Below are 18,645 nucleotides of genomic sequence, written 5' to 3'. Positions count from 1 at the left end.
AAACCAGGTAGGATTAGACAAGGAAACAGAATATTCTGGATGACAGTGACCTACCAGATGTACCTGAGTGCTGATCGTCTTAAAAAGTCTAGCTCTGCTCATAAATGATTTTAAGTGCGTCTATTAGTTATATATGTTTTAGTTTATTATATGCTATCATGTTAACTGTATATAGTTACGGTATGTTATAGCTATGGCTAGAGTGTATGAATTAAGCCTCATGTTGGACCGTTCTACTAAAGCCTTGTCTACTGGGCGCCTGGGTGGCTCGGTCGGTTGAGCGTCCAACTCTTGCTTTCAGCTCAGGTCAAGACCTGAGGGTCATAAGATCAAGCCCCACGTCAGACTCTGCACTGAGCGTGGAGCCTGTGTAAGATTCTCTCTCTCTCTCTCTGTGTCCCTCTCACCCTGTCAAAAAATAAATAAATAAAAGCGTTCTCCACCTAAAAATAAGAGGACATTGAGAAAGCATTTGGGGTGACGTGCGGTCCATTAGGAGGAGTCTCTTGCAGTAGGTTCCCGCTTGTGACGTCACACTTCGTGTCACCACATGGCTGCACAACACGTGCCTCCTCTGTTTCTCTTTGCAGCGCTGTGTGACTTCCAGGGGCAGCACACGACTAGGTATTTGGCGAACCGGGAGGTGACAGCCACGGTGAGTCCAGTGAGCGTTCGTCACCACACACGGCCACAATTTTTTCGTGTGATGAGAACCTTTAAGATGTGCTCTCTTAGCCACTCTCAACTCTGCGGCACAGCGTTATCAGCTCTGGTGACCATACCGTGCTGCACATCCCTATGTGTGCTTTAGGCTATAACTGCGGGTTTGTCCCTTTGAAACCCTTCACCTGTCTGCCCCCGCCCCCACCTTCTGCCTCTGGCAACGACCGATCTGTTCTCTGTGTCGGTTTTGTGTGTTAAGATTACACACATGAGTGAGATCACACGGTATTTGTCTTTCTCCCAGTGACTGGTTTCACTTAGTGTCATACTCCCTGGGTCCATCCATGTTGTTGCAAACGACAAGATCTCAACCTTTCCATGGCTGAAGATGTTCCCTCACATGTATGTGCCTCATCTTCTTTCTTCATTCATCAGTCCAAGGACACATGGCTGTTTCCATACCTCGGCTACTGTAGATAATGCCGTAAACGTCAGGGTGCATGTTTCTTTTTGAGTTAGTGTTTTAATTACCTTTGGATAAATACCCAGTAGTGGAATTACTGGATTGGACGGTAGTCCTATTCTTAACTTTTTGAGGCGCCTCCACACCGTCTCCCACAGCGGCTGCACCCGTTTGCATTCCCACCAACACGCATGAGGGTCCCTTTTTCTCTGCATCCTTACCAACATTCGTTGTTTCCTGAGTTGTTGATTTTAGCCACTCTGACCGGTGTGAGGTGGTATCTCATTGCGTGTTTGATTGGTCTTTCCCTGATGGTGAGTGATGTTGAACATTTTTTTGTGCGTCGGTTGGCCGTCTGGATGTCTTCTTTGGAGAAAGTGTCTATTCAGGTGCTTTGCCCATTTTTAAACTGAATTGTTTGTGGAGTTTTTGTGTTTTAACAACTACTACCCTGTATGTCATCAAAACGACCGCGTTAATTAACCCACTGTTCTGTGCATCATAAGGATTAACTTCCAGTGGTAGTTTATTCTTCGTTAGCATTTTTTAATGCACAGACTCACTCTCATGTGACCACAGTGTGCACAGGGTGCTGTGTTCACTTAACGGGAACCCTTCTGCCACCTCCCAGCCTCCGTGAGCTCCTCCTGTTTGGACACTTCCTGGACCGTCTGTGGCTGGACCATAGTCTTAACTGTCACCTGCTGGATATTTCTGCGGCTTCTGATTTTCATGATTACAAATGAAGCCCAATTCATTACTTAAGGTAAAGGCAACATTTTGCACCAGGCACCCCAGCCCCTCAGTGGGTCATGCTCTCTCTCCATGACGAGGCTGGGGCCACCCCGCCGCGCTTAACGATGTGGCCATTACTGCAGAGAACTCAGCAGATGGGACAGTCCCCCTTGATGGACAGTCCTCCTTGAGCAGAAAGCTCCCAGAGAACAACCTGCATTTTTTCCCAATGTGACCCTCACCACGCACCACCCGGAATCAATGCACTGAGCAGAGGTGAGTTGGATTGGAGAATAATGCACCATGACTGACGGGCTGGCTGGTTGCTAGGATGTCCCTGCAGCACTTCCCAGAGGCACAGGGTGGGACAGGGGTGGGCTGAAGGTGCAGGGACCCCCTGGGCAAAGATGTCACTGAAGTGAACTGATCACGCTAACCGACCCGTGCACAGTGCCTGGCCAGCCGCCTGCAGTCACCCACCTGGAGCCATGACCCCCGGGAGGGGTTGAGGGGACCCCAGGGCAATGAGCTGGATCAAAGGAAGGGAGGTGGATGTTTTCCAGACAGACCAGTGGGTGAGGGGAGGCCAGCCCAGGCCAACAGGGCAGCAGACACAGACACGGAGGTTCTGTGTGTGGACACAGTGCCAGTGAGGCCGCAGCTCCTGGTCACAAGGATCTCCTGTGTCCCTGCTTTGAGAAGTGTCATTGGGAAAAGCCAGCAGAGACCTGTGTCCCTCAAGGCAGGAGCAGATGGCAGTGTGGGCTGCATCAGGGATGGGAGGCGGGTAGAGACATGAGCCTAGGTTAACCGCTTCTAAGGAAGACGCTGTAATGCAAAGTGACGTCCCCCATGATCCCCTTGAAAAGAACCTACAGATGTCTTCCATTAAACGGTGGAAAACTGTATCTATGTTCCCTTTAAAATGTGTTCAGTGCGTGGCGCCTGGGGGCCTCAGTCGGTGAAGCGTCCGATTTCGGCTCAGGTCATGATCTCACAGCTCGTGAGTTCGAGCCCCGCGTCGGGCTCCGTGCTGACAGCTCGGAGCCCGGAGCCTGCTTCGGATTCTGTCTCCCTCTCTCTCTCTCTGCCCCTCCCCAACTCCTGCTCTGTCTGTCTCTCTCTCTCTCTCTCTCAAATTTAAATAAACATTAAAAGAATTTGTTTTAAATATGTTCAGTGCATGCAAAGAAATACACTTCAGAAGGTGAACCCTTGATGTTGAGATGCAAACGTTCCCTCTCGTTCCCTGGGTCTGGGTGTCACGCTCTGTCCCGTCTGGCGGGGGCTGTGCTGTGCCGGGAGCGAGTGCCAGGCCTGGGAGCCGGCCCTCCCTCTGCTCACTTTGGCAAGGTCACCTCCGCCCGCCCTGCGGCAAGAGAAGAACGGGACATTCTAAGTTGTTCCCTAAATCCTCCCTCTGGGCCGTGCAAACAGAACCTATGGGGAAGGGCAGGGGACCCGAACCGGGGGAAATAAATCACGTTCTGCCACTGTCCTCCCCTGGCTGCGGGCCTGGCTGCCTGTCTGTGACGGCAGCCCACACCTGCTCACGTGGCATTCGCACCGACACAGCCTAATGCTGCGTCACGGTCACTTGCCTCAGACGCAGATTCATGCTCCCGTCCGGAGGAGTTCTCGAACCCTCGGTCCAAGCAGCTGGTGTCAATCTGTCCTGATGCCCTGCACGCGGCTCCCGTGGGCTCATCTCTGCACGGCCTCAGGGGCAGCCAGCCGCTGCGTGGGAGACGTGGAGCCCGAAGCTGACCTGGGGGCGGTGACCGTCACCCATGGCCCACGCCCCCCCCCCGGCGCCTGACCCGGAGTGCGGGGTCTCCCACCCCGCGTCCCCCGGCCACGGCGGACACAGGGGCACCAGGCGTGGGCGGCCGCGGGCTCCTGCTGGCCCAGCGTTCCTGACAGCAGCCTCACAGCGGCCGCTCGTGGTTTGGTTCACGCCAACATCTCACGCACACACGGACAGAGGGTCATCAGCCGGCTAATTTTAAAACAGCGTCTGGACCCCTCTTCTTTCTGGAGCGTCAAATCCCGCAAGAACGGAGGAATTGGCAGGCACTCGTTACCACGTTGGGTCCCGACGCCAGACGGAGTCGTCTGAAGCCCCGTCCGGATCGAGCGCTGGGCAGCCGTGGTCCTTCAGCTTGAGCCCGGCCAAGAGCCAGTGGTGTGGACCCCGCAACCTCGTCGCTGCTTCGGAAACGCGAAGTGTCTTCTTCCTGTAAGACAGCGTTCGGGGCTCAGGGTCATGGCAGGAACAGCAATAATAACCCACTGGACGCCTGCTCTGGGCTTGGTCTCAGCACAAATTATTGACTCCAGTGTCTAACACTCCAACAGGTGGGAGCCCTCAAGCCGACATTTTTATCTGTGACAAAGTGAGGCGTGGGAGCCAGGGCGCCGGGCGTCACACTCAGAAGGAAAGGAAGTGAATCTTGCACATTTAAGAGCTTCATAAATGGTGGCAATCACGTGGTTCTCTACTACCCATTGTCCCTTTTTCAATTCAAACAGCAGAACACTGGGGCAGCTCTTTATGTTATACAAAGGTTTTTACTTTACAGAGAGAAGGGAATCCAAGAGTAAGAATTAGCCTGTGCTGGCCCCCGGGGAGCTCAGCTGGTTAAGCATCTGACTCTTTAAAAAAAATTTTTATTAGCATTTATTTATTTGTTGAGAGCACAAGAGGGGCAGAGAGAGGGGGCACAGAATCGGAAGCAGGCTCCAGGCTCTGGGCTGTCAGCACAGAGCCTGATGCGGGGCTCGGACCCATGAACCGCGAGATCATGATCTGAGCCAAAGTCTGACGCTCCACCCAATGAGCCACCCAGGCACCCTGAGCATCCGACTCTTAATCTTGGCTCAGGTCATGATCTCACAGTTCGTGGGTTCAAGCCAAGCATCTGACTCTTAATCTTGGCTCAGGTCATGATCTCACGGTTCGCGGGTTCAAGCCCCACGTCAGGCTGTGTACCATCAGTGCGGATATTCCCCGTCCCCTTCCCTGTGCCCCTCCCCCGCTTATGCATTCTGTCTTCTCTCTCTCTCAAAATAAATCAATAAACTTAAAAAATTAAAAAAAAAATCAGCCTATGCTGAATCCTGGCCACGAGCCTGTCGTTGTCCTGAATCCGCTGTCCTGCCCTACTCGAGCCCTCCCCACAGTGGACCCGAGTATCAGATATCCTTCTAACAACGTGGGCGGTGAGACGAGGGGTGTTAGGCGGCTCCCAGATCACACAGCTGGTGAGGTGCAACCTGTATTTGAACGGAGCACTTCTGATCGCCAAGAGAAATCACTTCTTGGATTTGATTGGATACCACGTGCTGGGCTCGGAGTGCAGACTGTGTGTGTCACGTGGAGGTTACTGAACCCAAGCAACGTGCTTCCACGGAGCCCGCGTGAGATCGGAGAGCCTCTTCTTGAAATGCTGGACGCGAACCAGTGTCTGTCCTGATGACTTGTACGTGCTTCCTGCTACCACCCTGCCCCCATTTGGAGGACAAGGGTCAGAATTAGAGCATCAGAATCACTGACCAATTATGAGTAACAATTACTGAGCAATTTCTGTCAGACTTCTGCTCTATGGCATCCGGCGATTCCCGCCCTGTTGCGCGTGAGGAAAACCGGGCTGAGAAGGGAGGCCAGCGGCTCCTGCTGGCCACCCTTCCACGGGTTCCACTCTGCCTACCCCCTTAGGAGACCCCAGCTGATGGCCCACCCCCTAACCCGGGGTCTCCTCGCCGGCCCCTCGCCTTGTTCTGCTGGATGAGCCGCCGGCAAGAGGCCCAGTTCCAGATACTGGGTCAGCGCCCTGAATCCCTGGGACTCAGTCCTTCTCCTATGATGGGCTTTCTCCCGGGTTGGGGTCCGTCCTCGCCTGTCACTCTCCAGGACGTGACAACCTGCACCAGACAGCATTATCCCCAGGTGGACTCCGGGGGCTTCACGTCCTCAGTCCCGCCTCCTGGTGCCCCCAACTCTGTGTCTTGAGTCCTCTGCTCACCTGCTCCACCTGTACCAACCCTGCCAATCATTCTCGCTCCCCAGGCCCCATGATCCTCAGGTGGTTCCCTGAGACCCCAGGAGGAACGGCCCCCCTCAGGTCGTCTCTTTCGTTGTGATGACCGACAGCAGTGTCCCCAACCCCAGGCTCCTCTGGCGGCCTTGCCCCATGTAAATAAGAGAGTGTTCCCATCCCGCTTGGCAGAAAACTACACCTGTGATACGCGCCTCTCGTCTGTCAGTAGGAATCTGTAAAACGTCCCGTCTGCTGTCTGACTTCCAACCAAAGTGGGGAAAAGGATACAGGCACATTGCGTTTCCTCCGAACCTTTAAAAACCGGGCATCACTTTTGTTTCTTCTGAATCTTGTTGTCTCCATGAATTAGATACTTCCTTTCGCTTGCTTCTCTTAACAGATGAGAAAGTGCAAGTCTCTGTGATTACGGCCTGGACCCCAGGCCCAGAAACTTCAGATCATGGATCCCCGGAGTCTCGGCCCCATTAAGGAAGGACACGTGCATCGGTCAGGACAGTCCCGTCGGTGCTGCGGTAGCGAGCATCCCGCGTGCGCCAGGGGTTTGCAACACCAGACTTTATGCTGCGTGTCCGAGGAGGGTCGACGCCGTCCCCGCTCGAGGGCCTGGGACCATCGCCGGCTGCTGTGGCAGGGGACGAGAGGACACAGAGGGAAGCACGCTGAGACACTGGCTGTCGCTGCCGGGACACACGGGCCATCGGCCGGTGCGGGTCAGTCTGTGGGAAGGTGACGCCTCTCCCAGGTGGGGCTCAGAATGTGTGTGAACAGTCAGTACCACACACGAAGCCCACCTCAGCTCCTGCAGACACGGCAGCTCGGGGAGCTGACTGGCTTGGGAACCGTCAGAAGCACAGCCAGGACCAGAATGACACCTCAACCCCAGGGCGGCGACCGGTTCACCCCTCGCTCCCGGCCACGCCCCTGGACTGTCCACGGGCTGCTTTCTGGGGATGTCACCCCCACACAGGCCTTCCAGCTGAGGGTCCCGTGTGGGGCCATCCATCTCCATTAGCCTTCCAGACTCTTCTGCAGGTGGAAATTTTAGTACAGGGACAGAGATATGTACCTGTATCATTCTTGCTTGTTGGAGACACAAGGCGTCCATGCAGAGCCCTACAGGACAGGCCCAGGCTGCCGTGGAATCAGGACCCAGGGCTGGAGGGGGCAGGCGGCCGGCAGCCTCAGGAGAAGGTTCAGGAATAGGCTCAGAGAAGATGAAGGTGGAAACGGGCAAGGCCTCCCGGCCTGCCTCGGCCTGATCATCGTCAGTTTTCTGGGTGTTACTGTGGGAGGCAGGACAGTCAGACCCCCTGGGGCCTTGATCACCAGGCATCCAGTTGGCCGTACCTTCACCCACATGCCCGCACACGTGTGACTGCCCCGTGTCTCACCACCTGGCCTGCTCAGTCGTCCCCAACAAGACCACCGTCCGCCCCCATGACCTGGCCGTGTGAACGCTGGAGGAAAGGGTTTCGATCCTGCCCACCCTGCTGGACCCGGTTACCACTGGCTGAGTATCATCTTTGCGTGGCTCCCAGTTGCAATCTGCAGACTGGGAGAAGTGTGTATGTGTACATGTGGTTTCTCAGGCCACAACGCCTGAGGTCTGGGGCCTTAAAATAACGGCAACTAGAAATGGGATGGGGACGTTCGAGTTCCATTCTGGTTGAGGTCGTAGCTTGTAGTCGGTCCTGGGTTGCAGTCACCAGGTCCAAAAAATAAAACCGTGTGCTTCATTTGGAGGCGTGATCCGACAGAGGGACCCCTCGCCAGTGGTCCTAGCGTGGGGGATCCTGTTCCCGCCTGCACACCTGCGGCTGAGGTGCCCATCCTGCGTCTGCAAGGTGAGCTGCACACATCTCACCCCAGCAATTCCGGCTGTTTCACTCGGGGGTCTTGTCCTGTTTCCAGGACCAAGGGGGGATCACACTGGGAGAGCCACCAGCATTGGGACCTTGGGGATGTTGGTCAGTGTCTGTGAGAAAGCTCTCCGAGCGCACTCTGTAGACGGCACATGTCAGGATCTGCCCTACTGAAGAATCAGAAGACGAGCGTTTGTCAGAGGTAACAGTGCACATCAAACAGCCCTTCTTTCTGGCCATGCCAGCCGGCGGGACGTGTGCAAACCAGCCAGTCGTCAGGATGTGTGCAAACCAGCCGGCGGGACATGTGCAAACCCAAGCGGTCCTTTGCAAGGGAGGGACCAGGAGCAGCGTCCCTGTGTCTAAGTCACAAAAGCTAAGGTCTAGGGGCACCTGGCGATTCGTCCCAGACACCCAGGCTCCTCTCTGAGAATCTTCATGCCCCACTGATTTTGAGTTCTGTCACTGTGTCTGCGGGTGAGGAATGTCACTTCATTTGACTTTAATCCAGGGGGTGTCCCCAGACAGCACCCCCATCGTTTGTGGGAAATAAATACCATGGGAGAGTCCCTAAAGCTCACAGAGTTACCTCTGCAGTCAGATGACGCTCAAGGACAAAAGTGAACGAAAGCTGGATGAGGCCGGCTAAGTGTCACAGAAGCAAGTGCACGTGAACGGGGCAGACCGCAGCCACGTTCTGGGGGAGAGAAACAACACATTGCAAGTGAAGCAGGTCGATCCAGAGAGACTTCTTGGAGGAGGTGTGTTGGTTTGCTGGAGCGATGTGGTTTCAGTCGTTGGGGGCGGGAGAGGGCAGAGCAAGCATTGAGGAGGCATGAACCAAAGTGGGGTCGGGGTTTAGGGGACTGGCTTGGCTGAGCCTGGAAGCGAGTTCAATTCCCATGAAGGAAGGGCAGCACAGGAGGTGGGGGTGACAGGTGCAGAGCTCACCTCCCCCTCCCAGCCCTCCCGCAGGTGATGTCATTGTCTTGTGAAGGTCCCCGCCGCAGGGTTTCCATGGGGAGAGCAGTATCGCCGAGAGCCCCGATCGCCAGCCTGAGCCATGAGGGACAGTCGGCCGACAGCCTCCCTGGTGGCCATGACAGCATCTGCCAGCCTGGGCCTCCACAGACCCTGCCAACACTGGGGACCACACAGCCCTCGGAGCCCCTCCCTACAAACAGCGTGCACGGACTCCAGGTCACCTATCGGAGGTCCTGGCGTGTTGTGTGCCTGTCACTACTGGGGGGTGTGGACACGAGCCCAGGATGGACAGTACACCTGCCCGCGTCCCTGATATGAGCACACAGGCTGACAGCAGGGTTCTGCGCAGCACAGGGACAGTGGGAGCACCCCTGTTCCCACGAAGGGCCGTGAGCCGGAAGCTCAGGCCCATTGACATCATGGGGAAGCGCCCAGGGAGCCAGGGCCGTGCTGTGCCCGTGGTCACACCGCTCTCCCCACTCCCCATTGCTCCATGACCCCCGTGGCCTGCGCTCTGGGAACCCCGCTTCTGTCTCCAGGCAGGCCCCAAGGCGGGCTCGCAAGGGGGAGACGCCCGAGAGAGGCTGCTGGGCTGGGGGATGGGGAAGAGGCCTGCTCCCTCCTGTGTCCCTGTTTGCTTCCCACTCCTGGTCAAGAGCGGCGGCTGCCAACCACGAACCGTGGCATTGTGTTGTCCTGTCCTCGCCCCGCGGGGCCCCCCTTCCTGGTGGCTGGTCCAGCCAGCAGCTTCCCCGAACCAGCAGTCAGCCTGGCCCCGCGGCCCGCGGCCCTGCTCGGGTCACAGCCCAGGCCCTGGAGGCCAGCACCCACTCTACGGCCAGCTCTGAGGGGCCACTTTCTCCCTCAAAGTTGTAGTGACCCAGCCGCTCCCTTGATTCTCCTACGGTGGCTGCTTCAGCAGCGACAGCCTCCGGGACACTTCAGGGTCTTCTACTGGCCGGGCACCCAACGAGCGACCTCATAAGTAGATTATCTCTGGTTAGTAGCTGGCGCCGTTGCTGCCTCCTGACCAGCGCCAACTGGAGCAGAGCCTGTCATGGCTGCTGAGAGGGTAAAGCCCGGTGGGTGGGCGTGGTGGGCAGGAGCTCGGGTCCCAGAGCCAGGATGCCCAGGCCCACCTACAGGCTCTGCCGATGACCTCAGATGACACACCTGTCCGTCCCTTGATCTCCTAATCCACGAAGCAGGGTACAGTCGGTAGGGTTGTTCTGAGGGTCGTGGAGCTTAACCACAGAGGGTGGCAGGAACATCCTCTGGAGTGCAAGGTGCCCTAAACAACACTCTGCTGTTAGTCTCATTACTGTTGTAAAAATGCAAACAATACTTTTAAAGGGTAAAAAAAAAATCCCTAAATCTTCCCTCCTAATAATAACCTTTATTAGTATTATATTGACATCAATGCAGAGTTTTTTTTTACCCATAGAAACGACGGGTGAGGGAGAATGAGATTTCCTATAATAGAATCACAATCCACCTTAGTGTTTAATAAAGCATCAGGATTGGTTTTACCAGAATGAAACGAAAGCTCAGGAAATTGCTGGGCTTTAGATAAATATCTCTTTTTGCTTTATGTTTTATTCCATACAGGGTCCCTCTGAGAGTTAAAGAATGAAAACAACGATGGAAAAGATGGAGATCTCAGTCCTTTGTTTAGATAAAGCTTTCGTGTTGCTCAGTAACGATGGGCTCATTTTCCGGAGAAACAGATCTCAAAGGTGTAGAGTGTTACCCACTCACTCCTCACCTCCATCCAGCTTTGTGGGAGCTCATGGTGTTACCCCGACTGTTACCGCCAAGGTTTGTATGACAGGCTGTTCTGGGAGGCCGTTCCCATCAGCGTTGTGTATAAACGGGTCTGTGCTCACCACAAGCCCTCACACCACATATTTTCCATTCCTGAGAGCTTTATTTTTATTCATCTCCTGGTTTTCAAAATTCAGTTGTCAAGTAGATATTTCAAGAGGATGTATAGTTGCAATATTCCTGGAGCTCTGTCACACTTAAGAGTTGGGCTGCTGGTGTGATTCAATGCTGCACACCAACACATCCTTCATCGCACACATATTCAGGGATATTTCCTCCACTTATCACTATTCTCTTAAACTGACAACTAAAATGTTCCATAACAAGTTAAAAATGGGTAAACTTGCAAAGTGCTATATAACCACCAGCCTACTCTATTACGACGAACACCTCGCTTGGGGTAGTCGCGGTAGTGACGATGGGGTCGAATGCCCCAGCTTGACCCACGGTGGCTCTGGAGGGAAGGGCCGCTCCCAAGGCATCTCTTCCCATGGCCTGCTCTGAGGAGGACGTGTCCTGCAAGAGACCATCTCTGTGGCGGCCAGAGGGGACCATGGCCCCAGAGGACGGTTCTCCATCCCTTCCCACACACACAGGCTCCTGTCTGGGGCAACTTCCCAGAGTCTTGAAAATTCCCTTTACTTTGTGGGGAACTTTGTAATGCATTTCTCATGGAAATAAATTCTCCCGGGTTTTTCCTTTATGAAAATACCTTTTTTAGCTTTTAAAAAGATCAACTGTGGGGTATAATTTGTATGTAATAAAAAAACACTAGTATCGAGTAATAGTTGAGTAACTTTTGATGAAAGTACCCATCTGTCCACCACCACCATCCAAACATGCAGCATTTCCTCCACTCAGAAAGCCTCTCATGCCCCTTTGATTTGGGTTTCCTGGCCACCATTCATCTAGCCCCAGGCTCTCCAACACAATGTCAGTTTTATCTGTTCTAGAATCTCTCATGAAAAGGACCACAAGGCATTCCCTCTTCCATGTCTGGCTCCTGGCACACAGCCACTGCTCTTGGGGCCAGTCATGGTTGAAACAGTAGTTTCCCGTCAGTGTTACACCCAGTATCCCATCGTGCAAACGTTGCAAAGTGTGTTTATCACTCACCTCTTCACGTAGATTAGTGTTGCCCCCAGTTCTTCACCCTCACTTTTGAACAACAAGTTAGTGGGCATCAACGTCCCGGTTGGAGGTATTTCTCTCCCGGCACTCAGTAGATGCCACCCTAGACTCTCCAGGAAGTTGAAGTGATCATGGGAATCTGGATCTCTCCATACAGAGCCAAAACTAGTGTGTGGAAAAACAAAAAGAAACAAAGCATCCTCCACATAACAGACAGGCAAAGGACACCCCAAACTTCAGTCTCCTGCTATTAGAGAATTACTGACCTGTCTTTGGTGGAAATGTCTCTGTGGAAATCTAATGGGGTTTGGGGAATGAGCAGGAAGGAAAGAGGAAATCAAAAGGACTAAAACGTCCCTGAAACAGAGTCAGCCCTAAATGTGAATAATCTAAGAGGCATCCTATTTGATCAGTACACTAAGGAAAGATCCTTAAATTGAGTGGGACTCAGAAAGCATTGTCTCTGGGGGACAAGAGGCTGAAAGTTGAGGGGATGGCACCCTTGGAGACTGGGTGGTGGAAGGGAAAAGGGAAAAGCAAGAAACAAAATTTAGAATCCTGTGAGATAAAATAGATCCCAAAACATTGAAGGCTACACAGACCTTCCACCCCTCACCCCCAAAACAGTTACAGAAGCAACCGTGGCCACCGTGACAGAAGTTGATCTCAGGATATAAAACTTAGCCTCCGGACCATCACAATGTGAACAGACATATGCAGTCTTCATCTGTATGAAGCATCTGTATATTCACCCACATAAATAATAAACAAAAAAATAAGTCATAGCACTTAAGCTGATGAATCCACCCACCAAAAAGAATGAATGAAGAACAAAACTAACACAAGCTCCAGAGTAAATTAAATGTCCTCATGCAAACATCTGAGGATATCACAGATTCAGGAACTAAACTTCAAAATACACAAAAGGGGGAAGAAATCCAATGGCAGTTATTGAGCTCAGAAAGAAAGAAAAGAAAAGATCCTGTCATATCAGAAATGAAGGCAAACCTACAAACTTGCCCTAAGAAGGATAGATGTAGATGGAACTCTATTAAACGTCACAGAGGCAAGTCAGGATAACTTGGAGAGGAAAATAAAAGAAAGAGAGAAATAGAAAGGATGAGGGTAAAGTGGTTAAAATGGGAGATGGACGAGGGAAATCAAAGTCCAACACACGTATAATCGGAGTTTCCAAAAAAGAAACAGCTAAACAAAAGATCATAACTGATATTTAAATCCATAGTTGATGGATATTTTCCAGAAATAAAAGACATAAGACTACACTTTTAAATGGCCTACAGGGACTGGAGAATATTTACCGAGAATGATCAACCGTCGGATCTTACCCCAGTAAGACCAGTAGGGCTTTAAGAGCTAAACATGAACAAACCCTCAGAGCAAAAAATATAAAATAACCTACAAGAGCAAGAAAAATTAGTCTGGCATCAGACATCTCAAGGCAAAAACAGCACAAGATTTTCACGATATTTGAGTAATGAATACGTGAACCAAGGATTTACTCTCCCGGCAGAACTGGTCCCATGGCCAGGCTCAAGAACAGCTACTCTGACCACAGCAAAGCACGGCTTTTGTGAAGCCTTCCTAAGGGACCGGCGGGAGGATGAACTTCATCCATCCAAAACACAACTGGAGAAACTGGGGCAAAAAGACTGATGATGACCATTTGAAATACGTAATTGAATATTTAAGATCAGCATAATGCAGGTGGGGGTGGGAGTGGAGGAGTGATATACAAGTATTACCTATTCAGCAAGATGGAAATAACAAATCTAAAAAGAGACATAAAACAAACAAGGAAAAGAGAAGAACACCTTGACTGTGGTGGGGGGCACAGGGGAGTGTCAACGACACCGCTAAATTTGATTTTAAAGCAACAGGCTGCAAAATGCTAAGAAACAACACGAAAGATGAGGGGATTTGAAAATGGTGCAAGGCACACTAGAAAAAAACTTAGGACAAACACGTGTCAGAGTAAATACCAGAGACAGGAGAAAGTAAAGTAAATAAGAGTGGAGAAGACCCATCATGGGAGGAAAGGAAATAGCAAATACACATGAATGACTCTAGCAATCGTAATGTGAAATGATATAACTGTGGTAAGACCCAACACGCAGCCGTATAAATAACATGAGTGAGTTTAACTGAACTATTAAGAGAAAATCATTCCCAATTTGCCCCAGAAACCAAGATTTCACTTTATGCCACACGCCCAAGACACATCTAAAACAAAGTGATATGGACAAGCTAAAAAACAGGGGCGCCTGGGTGGCTCAGACGGCTATGCATCTGACTCTTGATTTCTATTCAGGTCATGATCTCAGCGTTCATGAGATCAAGCCCCACATCGGGCTCTGCACAGACAGCAGAATGCCTGTTTGGGATTGTCTTTCTACTCTCTCTGCCCCTCCTCTGCTCTCTATCTCTCTCATTGTGTCTCTCAAAATAAATAAATAAACGTTAAAAAAAGAAAGCATATGTTCTCATCCTGAGTGAGAAACATTACAAAGAAGTGCATGTTTTAATGCTAAAACAATTCACAACAAATAGTTGGCAGTTATGAATCACTGTGCTGAAAACGGCACAGTAAAAATCTCCATAAATATATAACAAAATATAGAAGCGAAGAGAAATAAGTAAGGAGCTGGAAGACATAACATAATCAATAAGACAGATTTTTACCAACTGTTTGAAATTCACTCCTTGGCACATGCAGCACTTACCCTGAATTGATCATTTATTAGCTCACAGAGAAAATATCAATACATCCCATAAGGTAGACAATGGCAAATAATTGTTTCTGATTACAGTGCAGTAAAACTAAAAGCTAATACCTAAAATAAATAGCAAAAAGTTAATTCAGCCTGGAAATTAAAAACAAAACCAAACAAAACCTTCAATTAGACAACTTTTAGTTAAAAGGGGAAACGCAAATTGAAATTACAGAATTTCTAAAAAACAGATCATGATTATAGTGTTCATTGAAAGCAGTAATCAGAGGACACCCTGTAGCCTTAAATACCTACATCAGTTTAAACACTAATAAAGGGAAACGTTAGGAAAAGGACAAAGAGTGAGCCACAAGAAAATACAAAAAAGCAAACAACAAAGAAAATAAAAGCAGAAGTTAACGTAGTAGAGAATAGAAAAATAATAGCCCTAATAATAAATCAAAATTCATTGTTTTCATATCAAAGCAGACAAACATCTAGCTGCCTTGATTAGGAAAAGGGATTTAAATATACACATGAAAATAACACGTGCGTAATAACCAATTGCCAAAATAAAAATTAAGAACTATCATAGGAGACTATTTGCAGGATTCTCTACAAATGAATTTGAAAATCTGGATGGGAAGGATAATATCTTATGAAAATAGAATTCTCTGAAATTAGCTCTACAGAAATAGAAAGTTTCAACAGAAAAGTTTTTATAGAAGTTAGAAACTTATCAAGGAACTACCCACAAAAAAATATGAGGTTCTGATAACTTTACAGGGGATGATACTAAAGCCTCAAAGATAAGATATTTCCAGGGCCACAGAATTTACCTGGGCACGAAAAGCAAGTAACAGCACTATTGACAATGGCCAAAGTGCGGAAAGAGCCCAGATGTCCATTGATGGATGAATGGATAAAGACAACGTGTGATACATACATGGAATACACAATGGAGTATTACTTGGTGATCAAGAAGAAAGAAATGTTGCCATTTGCAATGATGTGGGTGGATCTGGAGAGCATAATGGTAAGTGAAATAAGTCAGAGAAAGACGGCTATCATATAATTTCACTCATATGTGGAATTTGAGAAACTCAACAGATGAACATAGGGGAAGGGAGGGAAAAATGAGATAAAAACAGAGAGGGAGGCAAACCATAAGAGGTTCTCAAACCCAGGGAACAAACTGCGGGTTGATGGAGAGAAATGGGTGGGGGGATGGGCTGAATGGGGGATGGGCATTGAGGAGGGCCCTCGGGATGAGCCCTGGGCGCTGTATGTGAGTGAGGATTCGCTGGGTTCTACTGAAGCCAGGAAGACACTGTACGTTAACTAACTCGAATTTCAATTTCAAAAGATGGAAAACATTCTTTTCATGAAGCAATGACACGTTGATACTTAAACCTGTTGAAGACAGCATAATACAATCTCCATCAGGAGGAGGCCAACTAAAACCGCTCCAAGACCACTTCTCACCCATCAGGTTTTCGGAAACGAGCAAGTCTGTGTCCGCGTGCTGACGGCGGCGAGGCTGCGGAGAGCGGGCTGCCCCCAGGAGGGAAAAAGGGCAGCGTGGAGGCCACACGTGCACTTATCTTTGACCGGCAACCCCACTGCGATCAGTTCACCCTCAAGTCCTCCTTCAAAGACACAAAAACATAGACGAACAAAGCTGTTCATGCAGCCTTGTTTGCGGTTGCAGAATAATGACAATATTGGATTTGGCAAACTAGGTGCCACCTGCCAGCTTCCGGCCTCTCCAAACACAGTGTTGCTGGCACACAGCCATGCCTGTTAGCTTACGTGTGAGCTGTGGCTGATTTGAACTACAAAGGAGGAGCCAAGCAAGAGTCACAGCAGCCCCGTCGCCTGCAAGCCACAGACACGGATGGCCAGGCCCTATGAGGAAAAGTCGCCCCGAGCCTGTCACAAATGGCAAGACACAGGAGGTGGCTGGATGACGTGGTCATGCAAGGGAGTATTGTGCAGGTATAAACAAAGATTAAGGAGCAGTTCTTTTTTTTTTTTAAGATTTTTTTAACGTTTATTTATTTTTTTGGGACAGAGAGAGACAGAGCATGAACGGGGGAGGTGCAGAGAGAGAGGGAGACACAGAATCAGAAACAGGGTCCAGGCTCTGAGCCATCAGCCCAGAGCCTGACGCGGGGCTCGAACTCACGGACCATGAGATCGTGACCTGGCTGAAGTCGGACGCTTAACCGACTGCGCCACCCAGGCGCCCCAAGGAGCAGTTCTATTGATGGATAATAACAGGATGTGTTATTCAGTGAAAATACAAGGTGTGTACAAAGAGCAAGCAAGAGTATCTACTGGTTTAGGTTTGCAAAAATAAGCACAGGGAGAGTGAGCCAGAAACTGGGGAGCTGAGCTGCCTACTGGGGTGTGTAGCCATGGGGTGAATGGTGGGGATGGGGGGGATGGGCTTCGGTGAGTATTCCTTTCCGTATAGTTTGGAATTTGGGAGCCATGCTGAGGTTGTACATACTCAAAATCCCTAAAATAGAATGCAGGGACTAATGCCCACAGTTTTTATTTTAATTGGATAACACAAGCACACCGAAAAGGAAAAAACAAACTAAATCAAAGGCCTTTTAACACCATAATTTGAGCCTGTAGCCTGATTATGAAGGGAGGGAAAAAAAAAAAAAAAAACAAGCAAATACGAGACGCTAGTCAGTTTGTTTTCTAAGTAAGTTTCGTGTGTGGGTTCACATCTCTTGGCCTTGGGTGGAGGGGAACTTGGAATCGAAACAGAGGTCACCCTGTTTTGCCTGTGAGTTAGAGCAGGAGGCAGCAATATCCTCGACTCTGCTGAGATTCGCTTATGAGCTCACAAATCATTTCCAGGCTGTTTCTGTGCAGAAATGCAGGGCCTGAATCTAATGAGGAGGAAACATCAGACAAACCCACATGGAGGAACATTTTATGAGACGACCTGCCCACCCTCTTTAAAGACATCGAAGCGTGAATGTAACATGGAGGGCTAGCTGCCCTAGATTAGGAGAAACCAGAGTCCCGGCCTCCAGACGCATCGGGCTCGGGTCTCGGGCTGCAGGAGGTAAGATAAGTTGAAAGGACATAATAGGAAGGACTTCAGAACTTTGAAAAAGGATTCTGATGAGATCGTAATGGTGGATCAATGCAGAATTTCCTCATTTGGACAATTCACTGTGGTGGTGTAACAGAATGCCTTTGTCCTAAGGAAATGCACACTAAAGCGTTCAGAGATAAAGGGACACCAGGCCTGCAACTTACTTCTCAATTGGAACAAATGGGCATATATACAATTGGAGTTACCTGTAATCACTGGGACAGACAAGACGCGCAAATGATAAAGGGAGACGTGGAAATAATCGGTGAGTTGGGGTCAAATGTAGATGGGCATAATTTATTATTCTTACACCATTTCTGGCTTGAAATTTCATCTCGATAAAAAGCCTCCAAAACGTGTTATTCCATAATCTCTCGGATCTCAGTTCCATTGACAAGTCAACTTTCAGTCTCACTGTTGGCCCTCTGAAGGTAGTGATGTTCCCCCCCACCCTCCGGCTCCCTTTAAGATTTTCTCATCTCTGCTTTCTAGCAATTTAAGAACGATTTGCCCCCGTGGGGCTTTCTTTGTATTTATCCTGCTTTGGATTTGGAAAGTGTCGTGGTGTCTTTCACCAGATTTCATGTCCCTCTGTTACGGACTGAGTTGTGTTCTCCCCAAATCGATATGTTGAAGCCCTAAGCCACACTGTGACTGCCTTCGGGATATGGCCTGCAAGGAGGTGAATATGGTTACCTGGGGTCATGATCAGCCCAGGCCTTCCACTGCCCGGAGGATCCTGATGATGTGGGTGTGGCCCTTTTGTGGCCCTCTTACTCGTTGGTCTGTGGTTTTGCCTTAATGAGAGGAGGAGACGCCAGGGACCTCTCTCCCCACGTGCAGGCAGAGGGAAAACCGCGTGGGAACACGGAGAGAAGGCGACACCTGCGAGGCAACGGGTGAGGTCTCAGCAGACACCAGCCCTGCTGGAACCTTGACCCTGAACTCCCAGCCTCCAGAACTGTGACGAGAGGAACTTGAGCGGCTTCAGCCGCCGGGTCTGGGGTCCGACCCGTCTGGTAGTCTGAGCTCACTAACCCCACGGCCAGCGTGTACTATTGCTACAGTCTTA

At 50.3% G+C, this 18,645-nt stretch overlaps 1 long non-coding RNA gene across 1 annotated transcript; it reads left to right on the top strand.

Annotated features, from left to right (window-relative positions):
* The first annotated feature begins 791 nt into the window (after window positions 1-791).
* Window positions 792-15,430, top strand: LOC121037575 (uncharacterized). Its single transcript, XR_005793851.1, has 3 exons — window positions 792-802; window positions 1,179-1,181; window positions 15,310-15,430. It is a non-coding gene; the product is annotated as an uncharacterized LOC121037575 (long non-coding RNA).
* The last annotated feature ends 3,215 nt before the right edge of the window (window positions 15,431-18,645 follow it).

The sequence above is a fragment of the Herpailurus yagouaroundi genome, unplaced genomic scaffold (genome assembly GCF_014898765.1).
Source record: "Herpailurus yagouaroundi ecotype Mexico unplaced genomic scaffold, PumYag 163, whole genome shotgun sequence".
NCBI classification, from domain to species: domain Eukaryota; kingdom Metazoa; phylum Chordata; class Mammalia; order Carnivora; family Felidae; genus Herpailurus; species Herpailurus yagouaroundi.
The sequence above is the reverse complement of the archived record's forward strand: the minus strand, read 5'-3'. Positions and strand labels throughout refer to the sequence as shown.